The sequence below is a fragment of the Cimex lectularius genome, unplaced genomic scaffold, assembly GCF_000648675.2.
Source record: "Cimex lectularius strain Harlan isolate CLEC.00 unplaced genomic scaffold, Clec_2.1 scaffold253, whole genome shotgun sequence".
NCBI classification, from domain to species: Eukaryota; Metazoa; Arthropoda; class Insecta; order Hemiptera; family Cimicidae; genus Cimex; species Cimex lectularius.
The window spans coordinates 229238-248415 of record NW_019392814.1 but is presented as its reverse complement, the minus strand read 5'-3'; the positions used below and the strand labels follow the sequence as shown (position 1 = coordinate 248415).

Sequence of the window (19178 nt, the reverse complement as noted above, 5' to 3'; positions counted from 1 at the left end):
TATTAAAGAACGAAGTCAGACTTGTTAAAAAGATAAAACTGACGATAAACTGAAGTTTAAGGATGATGTTACTTGAAAAAATCGTAATACATTAATAATTGATGCAGAAAAGTGCGTAAATTAATAAAATCCTTTAGACTGTTAGATCGCCTTGGCTTAAAGGGACTGTTGAAGCCGTGATGTCAAAAACAAAAGATCTTTTTTCAGAGCTTTTATTCACAATTTTTCTGACGGCCCGCATCATCTGATGAGTCGGTACATACAGAATTAATCGAATAATATTTCAAAGAGGGGAAACGAGACCTTTTTCGCCCGTGACAAATCTATGTATCATCGCTGTTCGGTTTAACTGAATTAGTCGGTCGGCGGTTAATGTAGTTACTACTGTTGTTAACACCAATTAAATTACTACTCAGCCAGGTTTTGGAACTTAAAGTGTATTGAGACGGGTTTAGTTGTATCAGTCTTAGTTTAATTAATGATCTTGTAAGACGGTACAAGGATCAAGATAAGCTATGATTTGTGATAATTAGGTGTAATTAAGTTAATGCCGGCAACTAATCCGGATTCAGGATGGCTCTCTTTATCATCATATTTGGTTTTATGAGGGATAGAAAACAAAACACCTGCTGGTTGTTTTATACGGGCCAGATTGTTGCATATTCAACCTGCTTCGTTTTCACAACGTATCTTTTAATCAACAGTCATGCATATTGGCTCTTTATTTTTCAAAAAGTATTATTTGTAGCCTGTAAGTCACATTGATACTGGCTAGCACGCTAGGAGGACACTCGTTAAAGATAAACCAGCCAACTGGCTCTCGATAATAGGGATTGAGGGGCAAGGAGGTATCGAGGTCATCATCGTTTAGGCAAGTGGCGGGTTCTCCGGATGGAAAAGTGTAGAGATGGCTTAGATACTAGGGTTCGGGTGAATCGAGAAATACTCTTTGTTTTTTAGAGCGGAGGAAATCATGGCAACGACTGTGACATCTTGCTGGATCGTGGAATGGTGAGGACGGAATATGGCAAGAAGAAATGATTTTATATGAATCACAGGTATTATAAGGACACTTTCGATGATTTTGAACACCACAGGAAGAAGTTTGATGGGTCTATAGGAGAAAATATGGTTAGATGAATTTTGAGTTTTGGGAATAAGAATGAATAGCTACGAAATACTTCCATAAGAGAGGGACGTTGGATGACATTGTATATCGTGGTTAAAAATACTATAACCTTCAAGTGTAGGTAATTCGGTCATATACATGGATTGACCACGTATATGTAGTACTCCACCTCGGAAGGTTGGAAAGGTTTGAGAGGGTGACAGGATGAAAGTGGTATACCAAAAGTGATCTTTTGTGCATGAGGTGCATCAGTTGTATTGTGATGTATTCTGTTTACACTTAAACGATCGGGTCTGTGCAATTATGATTTTATTCAAATGATCCAATTTGAGACGTATGTAAAGATTGTCGAAGGGAACTTTGATATTCTTTCCAATTTGGCACAAATCGTATGACGAATAAAAAAAAAGACCAATCGTATTTAGTTAAACGCAAGAAGTCTATAAAATATACGACAAATCGAAAACAATAATGTACTTGACTTCGACTTGAAAAATGGCAAAAAGGAGGGAAAACTCAAAAGGTGGGGTTGAGATAGGAAGTTGGTGTCAGAGTGGATCGAGGTCACGATAGCTCAAGTGGTAGAGCAGCGGCGTTTCTAGCCGAGGATCGTTGGTTCGAATCCCGCTCATGCCATTGACTTTTTTATCTCAACTAAAAACCTTAATTAATTATAATGTACTTGACGTTTACAAGTTTGTAACATGCAAATATTCCATAATAATTTTATTTAGTTTATTCACGGAAGTTGGCAAGGCATAATGAATATATCAACATCTGAGAGGGGGGGAATCAAACTATAAGACTCAAGAAAAGAATGACACAAACTTAATATTTAACAATTGAGAAAATTATTTGCCTTTGTATGAAATTAGGTAAATAGGGAAATTGGATTATTCCGTTTCGTTTAAAATAAATATTAATCCCGTGAGAGGGAGGTGAGGCCGGATTCAATGTAATTTAATGTATTAATATTATCACGTGTTGAACTGGGAGTAACTTTAATATTTGTACAAGTATGTTTGTTTTAGGTAATGGCACTATGAATTCCACACGTTTGAGCCGGCATTAATGAAACCAGGAGACCGCTGTTTTTTATTTATTTAGAACGCTAGGTACAATAAAATGGATGAATTTTGAAAAGAAAATTGTCTAATATGGCTTTAACGTTTTTACTTCATTGGTGAATTACAAAACTTGATAATGCCCAATCACGGTAAATTGAGGACTGTTAATATTACAAAACAAATACAAACATGTAAATACAATTATATAGTGCCGAACATTAGACTGATCGTTTTTACACATCCACTTTTCATGTAATCTATGAACATAAACACGGGAAAATCTGAAAATTTTAAAATAGAGTCATTTTACCTTTGGCTTTTCGATCTGAGAAAGTTGATCTACGCTATCGGACGAATTTGCATGCAAATTGAACTCACGTTGAAAACTTGATGAAAGCAATGAGGAGACGGGAGACGTGTATTTATACGATTTAAATAGAATAAATGACCCAGTTATAAAGCAAAGGCACAACTTTCAAAGTGATAGCTTCACTTGAAAAATATTCCTGAGTAATAAGTATTTTTATTTTAACCGATTATGATAAGCACATAACGATATGAAAAAAAACACATTTCACATTTATGACCGAAAATGAATCACATATGAGCGTTTTTATTTTGAGCACACGTTTTACTTTAAACCGAAAAATATCTGTTTAAAAGTTTGAAATCTATTTGCCTGACTGAGAGAAGGAAAGCTGACCTACTTGTCGAGTATTTGGCTAAGTCAGACTATCGACTGTTATAAAAAATGACACAACTGATTCAGGTCATTCCAGTCATCAAATTTTTTGAACCGGACGATTCGACCCCCACAGTCCATGGTGTCACAATGACGACATGACTACTATACAGTGTACTGGCTTCCCCCCAAAACAAGCCGATCTTCCCCCTTGATCCGGAGAGTGCAGCTGTTGGCAGCCACGAGACCTTTCTGAATCGGAAATGCATGTCGTATTGTTAAAAACACTATTGTTTGAGTGTTATTAAACTGACTCTCGTGTGGATTAGTCAAAGAGAAAACCAAATGATTTGATAATGTTTTTAAACGTTAATGTTAACTTCACTAATTTCGTGGTCCGCTTGACCAATTGAACATTACAATTAATTAAGGTTTTTAGTTGAGATGAAAAAAAGTTAATGGCACGAGAGGGATTGGAACCCACGACCTTCGGCTTGATACGCCGCTACTCTTCCAATACTCATTTAATGAATTAACTGAAGTACACTTCACTACAGCTCTCCGTCGCCATTTCAATTGTCGTCGAGAATCCAAACCGATTACACGACATTTGAAAAATGGCAAAAGGAGGGAAACTCATAAGGTGGGGTTGAGATGGGGAGTTGATGTCCGAGTGGATCGAGGTCACGATAGCTCAGGTGGTAGAGCAGGGGCGTATCAAGCCGAAGGTCGTGGGTTCGAATCCCTCTTGTGCCATTAACTTTTTTTCATCGCAACTAAAAACCTTAATTAATTGTAATGTTAATGTTAACGTTTTTTAAAAACGTTTCCTGAGGCCCGATTATACTCTCAGACGAAATGAATATTCTTGTAATTTATTGAAAATCAGACATACTGAAACGGTTTTAAGTTTGAAAGATCAAAATAGCAATTAGTATTTGCAAATTTCTACGACACGAGTGGAATTTGAAACATGCCTATTAACTTTAAGCAACTTAAGTCGAGTAATATTAACAAATTTAAACACTAATTAAATTAGTAATTTACTAAGGGTTGTTAGTTCCTCGTGTATTTGTCGTAAATAACACTTGCTTCTCTTTCATAGTTCACAATAAATTGAAAGATATTGGTTTAGTCAGATTTTGTGTTGAGACCTTCTAACCCAACTTTTGACCCGTTGATACTGACTTTCATTACCGTAAATGAACCTATCTATATATACCTGCCTTTGTCAAAAGTTATAATAGCTATAGCCCACATTACAGTATATATTTAATCAATAAATCGTGTTAAATTACAACATGTCTATTTTTTTTTTTTTGTAAACACTAAGGATTTCGTTTCATTTTCTGCTTAATCTTTTCTATTAAAACAAAACCTCAGAGAAGTGGTAAAAGCACAATTTACATAATAAAACACGATTCATCAATAAGTTTAGATCCACTAATACTTGATACTCCGTGATAACTTGAAAGTTCGAAAAACAGGCATGTATACTGAGAAAGAGTCAAAGGTGTAAAACCTATTAAGCAACAAATATATTGCAACACGCCTTTTTTTTTGTACACCGTACCAAAACGTAAAGCAAACGGGCCGACAAACAAACTACAGAACACACAATAAACACAGAACCCCAGCCCCACCCGTTGCAGTCAAAAGGACGCCGACAAATCCCCCGCCCTTTGGTCAGAAATCCAGAAATCAACATGAAAGGGATGGAGGACAAACAGACTCCGTCATTAATGATCTACCAGCCATCGAAATCGGTCTAGTAGTACTGTATGTTGAACTTTCAAGTCTATCTTCATTACCGACTTCATTTTTTTATAAAAATACTAAATAAAGGGGGAGGGAGAGGAGAGAGAGAGAGAGAGAGAGAGGGGAGAGAGAGAGAGAGAGAGAGAGAGAGAGAGAGAGAGAGAGAGAGAAAGAGAGAGAGGAGAGAGAGGAGAGAGTTGGCAGTTTTCGCAGAAACTTCAGCACCAGACAAAATAAACAACGACCGCTTTTTGTTTACGATAATTTCATGCCCACTTGAAATTAATACTACAATATAAACATGATTTCTTGAGGTATTAAAGTGTAAGCCGGCGCAGTAAACAGTTGAAACTAAGGTTGAGACGGAATAAATTTATTTTCATACTTGAAAATTTATATGGAGATAACAAACCACCCAACTGACTCGACACAGCCCAAAAACTACTGTGGTGGTCCCGCTTGTAATTTAATCTTCTAATAATTAATGAGAGACGTCATTATATAAACATATAATTAATNATATATATATTGCTGGCAGATTAGTTCCTTTTGCACCTGAGGTATTAAAATTGTTGTGTTTGACCTGACGGAATGCGACGATAAAGGGTTTCAACAACAAAAGACAAATGGGATCGATGGTGGTACAAGGGAACTCGTAAACTACTTATTACTTAATCCTGGAAAGGGAATTCCATCGGTTCCCAACCGGCTTCATTTTTTCTTTCTTTCTTACTATAACTGTCTCCGTCAGCAAATTGATAAAACAGGCCTAACTTTCTGGTAGAGATTAAAAGTTCAATCGACATTCTTATGACTATCCATTTATGTTTAGTGGTCATAATTGACCAAATTAATTATTTCAATTAATTAATATTTTTATGTAAGACATAAAACATAATGCACTTAATAACTTAAATACTTATGACACTTTTTTAAAAGAAATTTCTGTGATATTAAGTTGATAAGGCAATTTTTTCAATCGCAGGGAGGATAATAGGATATAAGTACATCGTCTTTTCATATAGCGTGGGAAATCTAAAAAATTTCACCCTTATTCATCCAATCATCAGAGTTATATTATGTTGATGTAATTTAAAATTATTACTATTGCTGTTTTTTCTTCTTTTTCCCCCACGATTATCTGGATTAAAAGTTTCCTTTTCAACAAGGAAAATGTAAGACAAGCTTAAACAATTGTTTCAGCCACATTTGAACATTTGTTCTTTATGATCGTTAAATTATTTACAATAAAAAATGGTAAGGCACATATTGTCTATCTTTATCATTATTGCAATTATTTAAGTTAATTCTATTAGGGATAGTGTTATTAAATGAATATCCACTTAATAATATCTATATTTGTGTACCTTATCATTATTGGTTTTTTTTTCAGGTCTTTGGTATGACGATCCTGAAGTTGAAAAAATCCTTCCGTGTAAATTTTATGTAAGATGTCTCAGTTTTGTTTTTCATCTACATTATTATTGTTATTTTAGCTTTTGGAGAAAGTTTATTTTATTAACGAGAGTGTCATATATGGCGGCATAGTTGCGTTAGGTAAATATACTTGCAATTACTTACACGTTTCATGAAGATGATGTGATAGCAATCCTACAAGGCATCGAGTGTCGCACTCGGGTCGCATTCCACTGTTGTAAACACAAGGCATTAAAGAGAGGCAATTAAGACGAGGCGGGGAGAACAAAATGTAAACAGTGGATTTCCCTCCACGTGCAGGAGGTTGCCTTTCCCTCGGTCGTCGGGGGTGAGGACGGCCAGGTTAGGAACTGCACCCCCTCCGAAGGTAGGGCCGACCGCTGCTGAAGAACGGACCGACCGGCAGATGCATATTGCATAGGGACACCGTCGCGCCCTCTCTCTTCGCCCTTGAAAACTCTGATTTCACCCCTGGTGAAAGGGGAGAGTTTTATTGGAATCTGAGGATGTGTTTAGAAAAAATCCAACCCTCTATAGAATTCAAGCTCACCCTTTGTATAAATTGCTCGCCGATTCGGCCAAGTTACAAAATTGCGGTTTACAAGGTTTTATTGTCTTTGGGAATTAACCCTGGGGCTAAATGGCTGAAAATCTCGGTTAACATCAAGAATCCTTTCATAATACAGACTGCGGCTTCTGCAGAATTCCTTCTCACCAATCAGACCAAATTAGGGTGGAAACATTACCAAACAACTACACGTGATAAATAAATATTGATCGGCTAGATACGCCGCTGCTCTACCACCTGAGCTATCGTGACCTCGATTCACTCGGACATCAACTCCCCATTTCAACCCCACCTTATGAGTTTTCCCTCCTTTTGCCATTTTTCAAATGTCGTGTAATCGGTTTTGATTCTCGACGACAATTGAAATGGCGACGGAGAGCTTTAGTGAAGAGTACTTCATTTTAATTCATTAAATTCACTATTTTCGTGGCCCGCTTGACCAATTAATACTTTACAATTAATTAAGGTTGTTTAGTCGAGATGAAAAAAAGCTAATGGNTTGATGTCCAAGTGGATCGAGGTCACGATAGCTCAAGTGGTAGAGCAGCGGCGTATCTAGCCGAAGGTCGTGGGTTCGAATCCCTCTCGTGCCATTACCTTTTTTTCATCTCGACTAAAAAACCTTACTTAATTGTAAAGTATTAATTGGTCAAGCGGACCACGAAAATAGTGACAATATGGTATAAACGTTATAATCGTGATTATGGCGATCCAAAACTAGTAGTCATTATATAAAATTGGTCCTTAAAACATGTTGTGGCTAGCTGACACAGTCTTGAAAAGTCCTTTAGACCGAAAAGGCCTTTAAAGACTTTCTTTGATTTTTTTTTTACCATCGGCTGATATATGCCGGTCGGAATAATAATGTTTTCTCCAATTTCCTTGTACACGGTTTTAGGTTCAGGTAGCTCCCAGCATTTACATGGCCCTTCCTTTAACAATGCCATGGGGTTTCGCTACCTCTCGAGGCAGGGCCTTTTATTGGAGCTTCACATATTATTGAAAAATCTCACATTGCCCACGCTATATAATACGGATTTCATTTCTCGTATTTTAAAAAACATACACGCTTTTAGAGTATTAACATTGGGAAGTATCCATTTATAAAAACCATATTGGTTTTCCCCTTAAATAAAGCTGATTTTAAGTCACTTAGAAATGTTTTTAAGTGAAAACTAGTTACATACCATTTACATTAATCGCTGTGCATAAACGCCCTCTCCAGCTGATAAACTTTTTAATATCATTCCGAATTAAATTCCTCAGTCAGAAGTGGCCTGAGCTAAAAATTCTCAGCGTGTCAGCGAATCTAATTTCATCAAGGTTTTATATCTTGTTCGATCCGATTAATATGAAGAAATAGCATAAGGAGGCGTGTCGTTTTACATGGATTTTCATTCTCGGAAAATATTGGAAAACAAGCTTTCTCTACGTGGAAGTCGATTCAGAGCGTCAATTCTTGAATGAAATTCTATTCAATCATATCAAACTATATCTTCCTTTTCTTTTATTTTGAATACCTAGTTTTACTTTTTACTCAATTGTTTCGCAGATTCATTACATCTTCAGTACATTATTTTTCTTTAAGTTAATCTTTCTTTCTACTCTTTGTTATCTTATCACTTACTACCTCGGATTGTTGTTTAAAAAAATTATCATTTAAATATTACCAAATCAGTAGGATAGATGTGCTGTTTCCTTGTTCATAACATATTTCATATAAAAATATGTATGAAAAAAAAATATACTATAAAACAAAAGGGATACGAGGGATACGGCGATAAAAAAAAAAAAACTCAGTTCCTCTGTCAAGCTTTTGATTCGACTATTTCTAATGGTTTCAACGGTTAACAACTATAAACATCGGCTTAAAATATTAATATAAGTATATGGAAACTAATAGTCACACAATTTTACAATAATTTTTAATTTGGGCTTTATAATGTTCGACTCCAGGGCGTCGGTGGCCGCAAAAAAAGTTGACATGGCGTTCACACTGTTTGGTAAAGGTCCCGGGTTCGAATGCACGGCCGCTGAATTCGAACCCGACATACTTATAAATGTTCTTTTTTTTGTTTTCAAAAACATCGGTTAACATATAACCTCGTAGTTGAAATAACCTCGGAAAAAAAGTTTGACTGTAAAGGGTGATTTACAACAAAACACATAAAAAAGGGACAGTACATACCAGTATACTCGGTCGTCCTAAAAAGGACAATGAGGATCTTTAACGTCCGCACCTAGCATATTCGGCCTTATCGACGTTTTGATTCTCAAGATGAGAGCTGACGCACCTCTACATACGACAGAATGGTGTTACTGCCGCAGCATTGGTGTAGAGGCAGCTCAGCCCCGAAAGGCCAAAACAACCTCGCTCCCCGCTTGCCCATTCCGAGTGGTCGGGCCTGCGTTGAGCATCAGACCGTATGCCGCGCGCAAAGGGCTGCCTAAGCCGAAATACATCAGCCCGGTTTCCCGCGCACTCCCTAGATAGAGAAGGCCATTCTATCTCCCAGAGTATTGGGGCTTCTTACCGCAGAAGCAGAATTTCTGACCACCTCCTAGATGGTACCGCCTAGGGTAAAAGCCTCCAATCGAGCTGAGCCTACACCTACGTGCAAAGCATACTCGAGTAGGACCAACCGATTCACTACCCGTTCCCATCCGCCACTACTCACGCATTCGAGGGACTTTCCAGCATAATCATAGCGTCCTCAACGCTTATACGCTGCCGTCCGATCCGCCGTATCCCGTGAGGCCGGAAGTATAACGGTGGTCATACGCAAGTTTCGTGCGAAGGTCACAGGTAGAAGACAGCCTCTTCTCTAAGTTCCCGCCAGGCGCGTCACCACAAGCCACTACGAATCCATTCCCAATGTAACAGGGGCTGAATTTTGGAACATTTCTGTTACCCCGTAGTACAGATGGTTATGCACCCTCCCCCGTCTATGCGGACAGTATCTGGTACCCTAACCCTCGTTTTGCCTCTGATAAGGCACCCGTCGCCCATGCCGACCCGAGGCCGACACGAGTACAGCTTATGCTTTGAAGAGGTTGCCACGACCTCTGGGCTAAACCGTTATTTTGCGCCCGGATGTCGGTCCTAGAAGTCTCCCTAGTTGTCCCTGATAGAAGACAATTGATGGTATTAGGATGTACAGGTAGGTCAGCAGTACAAATGATATAAAAGATGGGACCAAGAATGTTCCTTTTTCGGATGCAGGCTTGTATCTGTCAGACTTTACAGAACTCAGTGCCGCACCTCACTTTGATGCAGCGGTCGGTTAGATAGGATTTTAGGATAAGGTAATAATGAGTGGTAGGAAGCTATTCAGTTTAAAATTCATGCCCGGTTGCCAGACCCTTTTAAAAGCCTGTGCTACAACTAACACCCAAGAATACTCTCTATTCTCTGAAATGCTGAGGCTGGAAGCCGAATTGGTGAGAAGGAATAACGTTATGATTATCTAGGATGGGTATTAAGTATTTTTTGATTTTATAGACCTTTTTATTGAAACAATGCTGAATTTAAGGAATTGATACATAATTGCGTTTACACTATTTGCCAATCGCCATTTCAGTTTGTAAGTTTGTATTGGAAGTCTGAATTGTAAACAGGCATATAAGTATTATTTTTTCCCTTCTCGCACCTATGATAACACAAAACGTACCGGTGAAAAAAAAGCAGTTAAGTAATGAAATATGAAGAGGGTGAACAATCAACTCAAAAGAGGGATGAAGAACGGGAAAACCCAACCTTCCCGTGATTACCTGTCAAGAAAAATACGGACAGGGGTGCGCCGCCCCCCAACCTTCGGACCCTTGGACTAACCACTTTTCCTCTCATTTTTTTAAAATTTTTTCTAAAAAAAAAACAACCAAAGCAATGAAAGCAGCAGGATTGACGAACAGTATATATCTTGGATCAAAAAATTAATTAAAAGGATAATAAAAAGACAGGACGTCCTACTTGCTCTGTAATAATAAATAGTCTGCCCCTCTGACAAGGAAAGTATTTTTTTTTTTATTTTAATTCAGATTCAAGGTCAGTATTTTATATGATGGTATGCACAAGTTGGGATTTTGTGTGAAGCAGATTGACGTGAACACCAAAAGGAGATAATCCCTAGGTATCTAAGGATAAACTTTATCTATACAGAATGCACATGTTTTCGAAATAAGTTGAGAAAGTGAAAACATTTGTGCGTAAAAAGTTGCAGTAATCAGATACTATAGGCTGTTCAATGTGTACAGGCAATGACTTAATGAAATTTTAAACTTTTAATGTTTTAAATGGGGGATTCCCGGTTGTACCAATCGTGAGTTTAGGCGTCTTTCAGACGAGGCGACTAGTTGATTCACTAGTTGAACGTACGTGTGTCAAGGAGTGTAACGTGGCAGCAAAATGTCTGGGAATCGCCCCAACCCTTTCACATGCAGTCAACTCGTCCGCCCAGGCGGGTGGCCAGCAGGCACATATATCGCTCACGTTCTCCTCCCCACTGGTTGACTCAACTCAAAAGCACTGCTCGGCATTCATCCTTCACACCAATCCTAGTTGAGTCAACTGAATTCACCATGGAAAGCGTTGCAATTGCAAGTTTCAATGTTGAGGGGTTCATTGAAGACAATCGTATTAGTCCCGTGATATGGGACATAAGGTGTGAGGAGTGTAGTGATGAACTTAAAAGAAGCGAAGCTTGGAGGGAAGTAGCGCAACAGTATTTGAGAGAAAGCGCGCGTTTTCCAATTTTATAACAACGGAAAAACCCACACTTTTTTTACTGGGCTTCCTCCTTTTTTGCTTCCCTTTTTGCAGAAGAGCAAGCACAAGACGTGCTCCTGCTTCATCGGGTTCTAACATCGTAGTAACCTACGTTTGGGAAGAAAGGTTGATTCCACAAGTTGCCTGGTGGGAAACCAGCAAAGAAACGTCTTCACACGACAGTAAACTAGTTGAGACTCAACCGGGCAACTTAGTTGAATCAACCAATCCGTCTCGTCGGAAAGAGACATGTGGACCAAGCGTAACGCTCTGTTGGACTTCTATTCTTTGATCCCGTTGACCCAAATACGAAACCTCCGTAATCTTGTGAATGATGCGTCTAACACCGTGCTATGCATTTGTGTTTGTACATAATAAAAAAAGGACTAGTTAACGTGAGAAAATGGAAATTAGCTTGAATTAGAAAAATTTTTTTACGAAAGGACCAAGCGCTTCTGTAGCATAGGAATCCACCCCAAACAACCCTCAATTAGATCAGTTATATACTATGTGTAAAATCTGATAGAAGAATATCAGAAGAGAACTTCACCACCCTACTTGAGGGTATTTAAATGGGAAATAATGTATATAAGCTATGTTCGCTAATCACGGCGTACTTCATAGAATGCGAGGTACTTCATTTTTCATTGAACATTCAATGAACTGTCATTTTAGATTGAAATAGATAATTTATTAAGAAAATGCCATTTTTTAAAAATCCGGACCCATTATTAGTAATTTTGTGCTTCAAATATGGCCATTTCAGGAAATAATATAGGTATAAGCATATAGGAAACACAGACCCCCTCATCTAATGTTTTACTCACTTAGGAAAACAATAAAACTGTCTTGGCCAGACGTGTTTTAAAAACGAAAGCTCTTTTTGAAAGCTTCGAAACGGCCATGAATTATTAAAATGATTTAACGCGAAAACGGTGCTTAATCGGAGAAAGACGATTTAGTGAAGAAACAAAAGGGGAAGAATGAAATATGACACCCGATCGATCAGCTAATTGAAATAATACGGATAGGTAAATCCTGTTTTAACGATTCGACAAATTTATTTTTTGGTAAATAAATTGTTTATGCCGACATTTTTTGGCTGGCTTTCCACTCTGTAAAACTTCATCCAGTATGAGTTTAATTTTCCAGTGATAAAAGTGATCCATTATGCCATATTTGATGACATAGCTAATGAAAATCTGAAATTATTCTTGGTGGGTACGAGTAGATGGGACCGGGGCAAAGATTTACCCATAACGAAATTATAAATGATTTGATCGTTAATTAATAGTTTTTTTAAATAGTTGGTGTGTTATTTTTGTTAGACGTGTTCCTTTTCCTCTTTTTGCAAAAGGAACAAACAGACCAAAGCAGTAAAGATGGTGAAAAGAAGATATACCTCTGACAGACCACATCAGCGACGACTGAAATGATCATGAACGACTAATTCTATAAATCGGTGTTAAACCCAAAATTTTGTTCCACGCAACTGGAGGACAGACGTTTCACGATCTTTGTGTCGCTTAAAAGCTCTTTATCACAGTTTAATCTTACAACATATTAACAAAATGTTTTTTTTTAAGGAAGAAAATTTATTGGCGGACCTGGAAAACGGATACTATCATGAAAGTAAGTCTGAAGTTCGATGACATAGTTTAATAGGCAAATAACTTGAAATAAATTCATAAAAAAGCTAAGAAAAATACGAAAGAAATTATAAACCGTCTTGCCATTAATTTAACAGGCGTGTAGCAATTAAGGCCACCTATATTTTAGAATTATAGCCCTAGATAAGAGAAATTTTCATCTCGATTAGAAATAATTACGGTATGCGGATAAGAGCTGTATGAAGAGCGGTGTGGCGTAGGAAAGAACGGTTGCTTTGTTTCAGGTGACATAACAGTTTATCAACTGGTTACCATGGGATATAAATGAATTAGAATTTCAAATACATCTCTAGGATTAAATACACTTTCATCTTGATTAAGAATAATTACATGTTGGTTGGATGGTATTTTTGACGGTAAAAAAATAAAATATGCGGTCGCGTGAGTAGGTCATTCGCGAGAAATAAGGAGCTTCCTGTATATTATTAGGGATAAGAGGAAAAGGGTTCTTCATTCAGGTTGATAGTATCCACAATTTGATTTTGAGGAACTCCATACTTTTAGAACAATTTAATTTGTGCTGTGTCAGGAACAATGACGTCATTGGTTCTATGAACACTTAGATGCAGGTGTCATAACTAGTATTGTAGTCAGCACCTTCTCCTTCCCAAGAGACCTACTTATTTAATTCTGTATTTTTAATTACGATTCCTTGCTTAGAGCTTGACGAGAGTATATCGTTAAATTAAGTTAAACTTGCTCTTGTAACTTCAAATAAAGTTTTTTTTTTGGAATCCGCAGTTGAAGTTATTTAACTTATAATATATAACATTAATTAATGTATCATAATTAATTACATTAATTAATATATTATAATTAATTACTATATCATAGATAAAATGATTATTAAAAGAAAAATTCGGTCTTGAGTGCCGAAAAAAAATCAATTGCCGTCTATTCTAATGCCTCAATCAAAACCATATCACTAAAAAATTGGCAAATCTAGCGAAACCAAATTCACTGATGTCGTCAAGATATATCAACAACTTTTTTATTTCCTAGAGGTCCACACCAAACGTTGTTACTGTGAACGACCTGATGATGACTAAGTACGAAATTTTCTGATTTTCTCTGCCCACGTTCGAAAATTCCAACGGTTTATTATACCATAAGAGGTGAACATGGATTCATAGGATTTATGGAAGAACGTTTTCTTCAGCCTCCCAAATCGACATTTGAGCAAGGAACGTTAGTCGCCTGTCATAATCAGTCTCGAAGTCCTTGGATAAGACGAGGGCGATACAGGTTAAAATTGTAAGTCCGGAGTACATCTCTAATTTTATGTTTTGAAAAACCTAAAACCCTTTCAACATTTCGGAGAGAGGAATTCGGATTTTCGCGAAGCTATAGTAAAATATTCAGCTCCTCGTCCAAATTACGCTGCCGGTTTCTTGGTGATGGAACAGCAACTGATCTGTATCTCCTCATATTGCGAGCAACACGAATAAACGTTTTGTGGTTTACTCTGGGACGGTCAGGAAATTTCCGGGAGTACAACTCGACTGCACGATGCGCATACCACCACTATCAATAAAGCAGTCGTACATGTCAACTCTGTTGATCGGAAAAATGTGCTCTTCGGTTCATTTTGAATGGATTACTGAATGTAGAGAATAGGCACTGTTGTAAAATTTATTTACTTCCAAGAAATAGATTTGTTATCATAATGCAAACAATGACAGAATGTAAACAATGAAGGCAATTAACGTTACTATTATGAAAAGGGCTTGAATAATGGTTTAAGGCATCTAACCGCACAGAAACTGATAACTTTTATTAACCATCTTTCCTAATGGTTTGGTCAAAAATCAGATAATTTTTCACTTGAAGGAACATTGGAGTCAATTTTCTCTCGGATAAAGTGATGCTTGTTACCTATATGTTTCATTGTACGATGGTTTTTCATCCTGTTTGCTGTCTTGATAACGGCTTGATTGTCTTCCATAATCGTTGTTGGTCCTTTTAATGGGAGATCCAGTTCTTGTAAGAGTCCTCTCAACCAGCAAGCCTCACTTGCAACAGTTGCTAACGCTACATACTCTGCTTCCGTTGAGGATAATGCTACAGAATGTTGTGCTGAGACACTCCATGATACGGTACATCCTTATACTTGAAATAATTAACCAGTAGATGATTTTCTTGATTTCTCATCACCTGCCCAGTCTGAGTGAACATAGCCCCTTAAGGAGGGTGACTGGAGATTTTCTGTATACTAATTTTAGACAAGATGTACCTTTAATATAGCGTAAAATTCTTTTCAACATATTCCAAAGGTTTTCATTAGCGTGACTTTGATAACGGCTAACTAGATTTAAAGATACTGAAAGATCAGGTCGGCTGCCTAAAGCACAATACATTAGACTGCCTATAATTTGTCTGCATTATTGAATACATTTCTCATTTTTTGTGGATTCTTCATATATATCTTTAAAATTTGTATCCATTGGTGTCTCTGTTGGTTTACATTCACTCAATCCATATTTGGAACATAAAATTAATGTACGCATATGAAAATAATTTGTTTGAGTACTCAAAAAACCATCGATATGTAGACTATAGAGTCGATGGTCGTACCACCATCGATGAAGAGGTTTTGATGTTTAATCGATGGTAAACATCGATTTTTTTATCGATGCTCATCCCTACTAGATAGGAAGGGCGCCAAGAGTGTACATAAGGACGTTTACATAAATTTTATTGTTTTACAACAGTTACTTTAGTGAAGCAGGAGATTATTGGAATTAACAACGAAACAAACCAAATGAGTTTTTTTTAAACTTCTTGTCATAACTTTGCTATTTTTTGACCAATTTAAAATCCGTTCAATCGGATCATTGTTTTCAAAGTAGAAAATTCTTTAAAATTACAATTAATTAAGATTTTTAGTTGAGATGAAAAAAGTGAATGGCATGAGCGGGATTCGAACCCACGATCTTCGGCTAGATACGCTGCTGCTCTACCACTTGAGCTATCGTGACCTCGATCCACTCGGACATCAACTTCCTATCTCAACCCCACCTTATGAGTTTTCCCTCCTTTTTGCCATTTTTCATCTCAACTAAAAACCTTAATTAATTGTAATGATTTAATTGGTCAAGCGGACACGAAATTAGTGAATTCTTTAAAATGATGCATCAGGATGTATAGGGTCGTATTGGAAATTTTATACTTGAACTGGGCCTGAGATACCCTATATAATTTTTCTGCAGAAAACGGTAAATTTGAAACTAGTCTAAAAATATTAAACACGTATTTTTTATAGCATCATTGTTTTAAGAAAAATTCTTTCGGACCATCTAAAAAGGGCACCCTGGATGATATACAAACCTGAGATTAAATACGGAACCGATGCCGGTTCAGTATGAGAAAAAATGCCTGTTTATATCTGCAACGTATCCAATGGTGCTTTAAACTTGATTGGAGAACAGTGAATCCGTTTTCCTATTTCTGCGTTGGAAAAACAAAATAAAGCAGTAACATATGTATCCGTTTTTTTGTGCTCTCGTTGTTTCAACCACATACCCATTTTACTATTGGGATTATTATCTCTCTCTATGTGTAAAAAGAAATCAAAAGAAAGCACGAAACAAACAACAATACGTTCGCCGAACTTTGAAAAGAAATTGTAGAGTGGAGATTTTAATATTATTGTAGAGGGTGAAGTTGGACATTCCCTCCCCGGTTAAAGCTCCTCTATTTTATGCTACACTTGGCTTATATTATTCTTCTCGTTGACTTATACTATTCATAACATTACGAAATTTAAATCGCAAAATGACCAGTGATCAGTAAGACAGACAGGAACAATCCAAAAACATAAATTGACCGACAAGCTTCATCGTCTAAATATTAGCCTTTCGTCGCTTTCACGGCACAAAGTAAGGACGTCTTTTGACGTCACATCCATCACATTCGACGAAAAATGGATCCTGTACAAGTAACAGTAGGAGGTCGTACAACTGGATGTCGCCAAATGAACCTCTTCAATGACAAGAAAATATTCATCAACAAAATTTTATGCCTTGTGTTTGGTGGAGTACTGTTGTAAAATTTTGTACCACTTTTGGGTTGTTTCATCACCGAACGCAGTGCAAATTTTACAAGGTGCTTCGGGGCTAGTACCCAGAAAAAATTCATACACACAGTGTTTATTGTGAGTAAGACGTGTTGGTGAGAGCTTGTGATAAGTACTCAGGAGTTACTTAAACGTACTTTATTTTCTAATTTAAACTTTTTTTCTTTCTTTCAATATTATTTATTACTTACAGGTAAAGCAAATTTTCTTATTTAAAATCACATGTCTCTTCATTCAGTATATATATATTATGCAGGGTGGGCGACCAAGACACGAGGGGTTAAATGCCTGGGTAGACTCCTACCCCATCCCTAAAAGGTCCGGGACTTGGTCGTTCACGTGTCCTGCATAAACCTCTTGGACTTGTTCACAAACCCCAAGAATTTGGACCATTTTATCTCGGAGAGTGGTGATGTCCTCTCCTTCAAAGATTTCAAACCTAGACCTAGCATCCTATCACACTCAGCGAGGTAGTGCCTTGCCGTTTCTTCTTTTATTTCGCAGAAGCGGCAAAAGGGATCTGGTAGGATACCCATTACGAAGAGGTGTCTTCTCAGTGGGCAGTGGCCCGTCAGAATACCTATCAGCCTCCTAATTCCCTTCCTTGAGATAGAGAATAGCCATTTCGATTCTGCTGGTTTGATTGCCTTAACAAACTCTTTCGATTGCCTGTGTCCGGGGGATAATTCCACTCCCTAAGGAATTGTTTCATGCCCCAGTTATTGATACTCTCTTTCGCTGTGCTCATAGAGTGAAGTAATACCGGTTGTGGCCCGACAAACACAGTATTAGAACCTTCTTTGGCTAGGCCATCCGCCTTTTCATTGCCATGGTGTCCTTTATGTGCTGGTATCCAAATAAGGGTCACCTTATTCTCAAACCTGAAAGAGATCCTATTGATAAGATCTATAGTTTCCTCCACCAGTCGTGAGGTTGACAAATCTTTTTGTAATGCCCTAAGACTAGCCTGACTGTCAGAAAAGATTTTAATATCTTTTCCCTTAATTTTATTTTCCATAAGTGTTCTACAACACACATTGTTGGCCCAGATTTCCGCCTGAAAAACGGAGGTGTTATTGCCAAGAGGGGAGGAGATGCTGATTCCTAATTTTGGTATGTAGATTCCTGCACCACTCCCTCTTCCTTTGATAAGTGATCCATCTGTGTAGCAGTCAATGTTACGATGGTCATCATCCAGACTATAATTATAATCACAAGGGGTGACTACCTGAAAGTGCTTTTTCCCCGAAGGGGTTTTAATCTTTTTATCACTAACGTTTAATAATTGACCGTTAACCTTACTCAATAGTTGTGAGATTTTCGAGTGACCTATGTTGTTGCACTTATGATTCCAGCTGCCCTCGCTAATTAATTTGTAACAGCTGATTAGTGCTCTGACCTTAACCTCAATGTGAAGGGGTGTGGTATTGGTTATGATTTCAAGAGCTAGGGTGGGTGTAGTTGAAAATGCTCCTGTCATCATCAAACAACCTAGTCTTTGAAATGACATTCAGTAATGAAGTCTCTTCTTTTCACCTCAATAATTCGTTTCCGGCTAAACCATAATAGTTTGCCCCAGAACCTATAAAAAATAGGCGTCCGAGAATTTTCGGTATGCGGGTGCGGTGAGAAAACCATGTCTGATCGTGACTTCTTTTGCCCTCTGTCATCGCGGGAGAGAGGACTTTTCAAACTTTGATTGAAATGGATTTCCTCTACCTACCAAGTGTAATATTATATTAAGCCAAGTCGCCAACAAAGAGATAATACAGGCTCTATATACGCTAATAAAGACAAATGAGCTAGTAATTAAAATAAACTTAATTAGTTCAAACAAATTAGTTTCAAATGTTTCATAACTAATTAACTTTCAATTACACTCGATTCGAAAAACAGATTACTTTTCTATAATATTGTAATATTCACGCAATTTTCTTCCTTTTATATTAACTATACAATAATTTTAATTACTTTACTCTAACATGCCAGTTGTTGGGATGGTTGGGGTGTCGCTGCGCAGGGAGTTC

General features: G+C 37.4%; 1 protein-coding gene across 5 annotated transcripts in view; it reads right to left on the bottom strand.

The window, feature by feature from the left end:
* LOC106673046 overlaps positions 1 to 19178 on the bottom strand; it is a 275216-nt gene that overhangs the window by 27844 nt on the left and 228194 nt on the right. The window contains exon 1 of one of the 5 annotated variants that reach the window (XM_014404967.2): positions 6218 to 6452. The exons of 3 other annotated variants lie outside the window; for them this stretch is intronic. The gene's annotated coding sequence lies outside the window, so the exon portion shown is untranslated. Of the gene's footprint in view, positions 1 to 2506; positions 2902 to 6217; positions 6453 to 19178 lie in introns of those variants that run through there. One more of the 5 variants, XM_014404968.2, reaches the window with a different exon arrangement.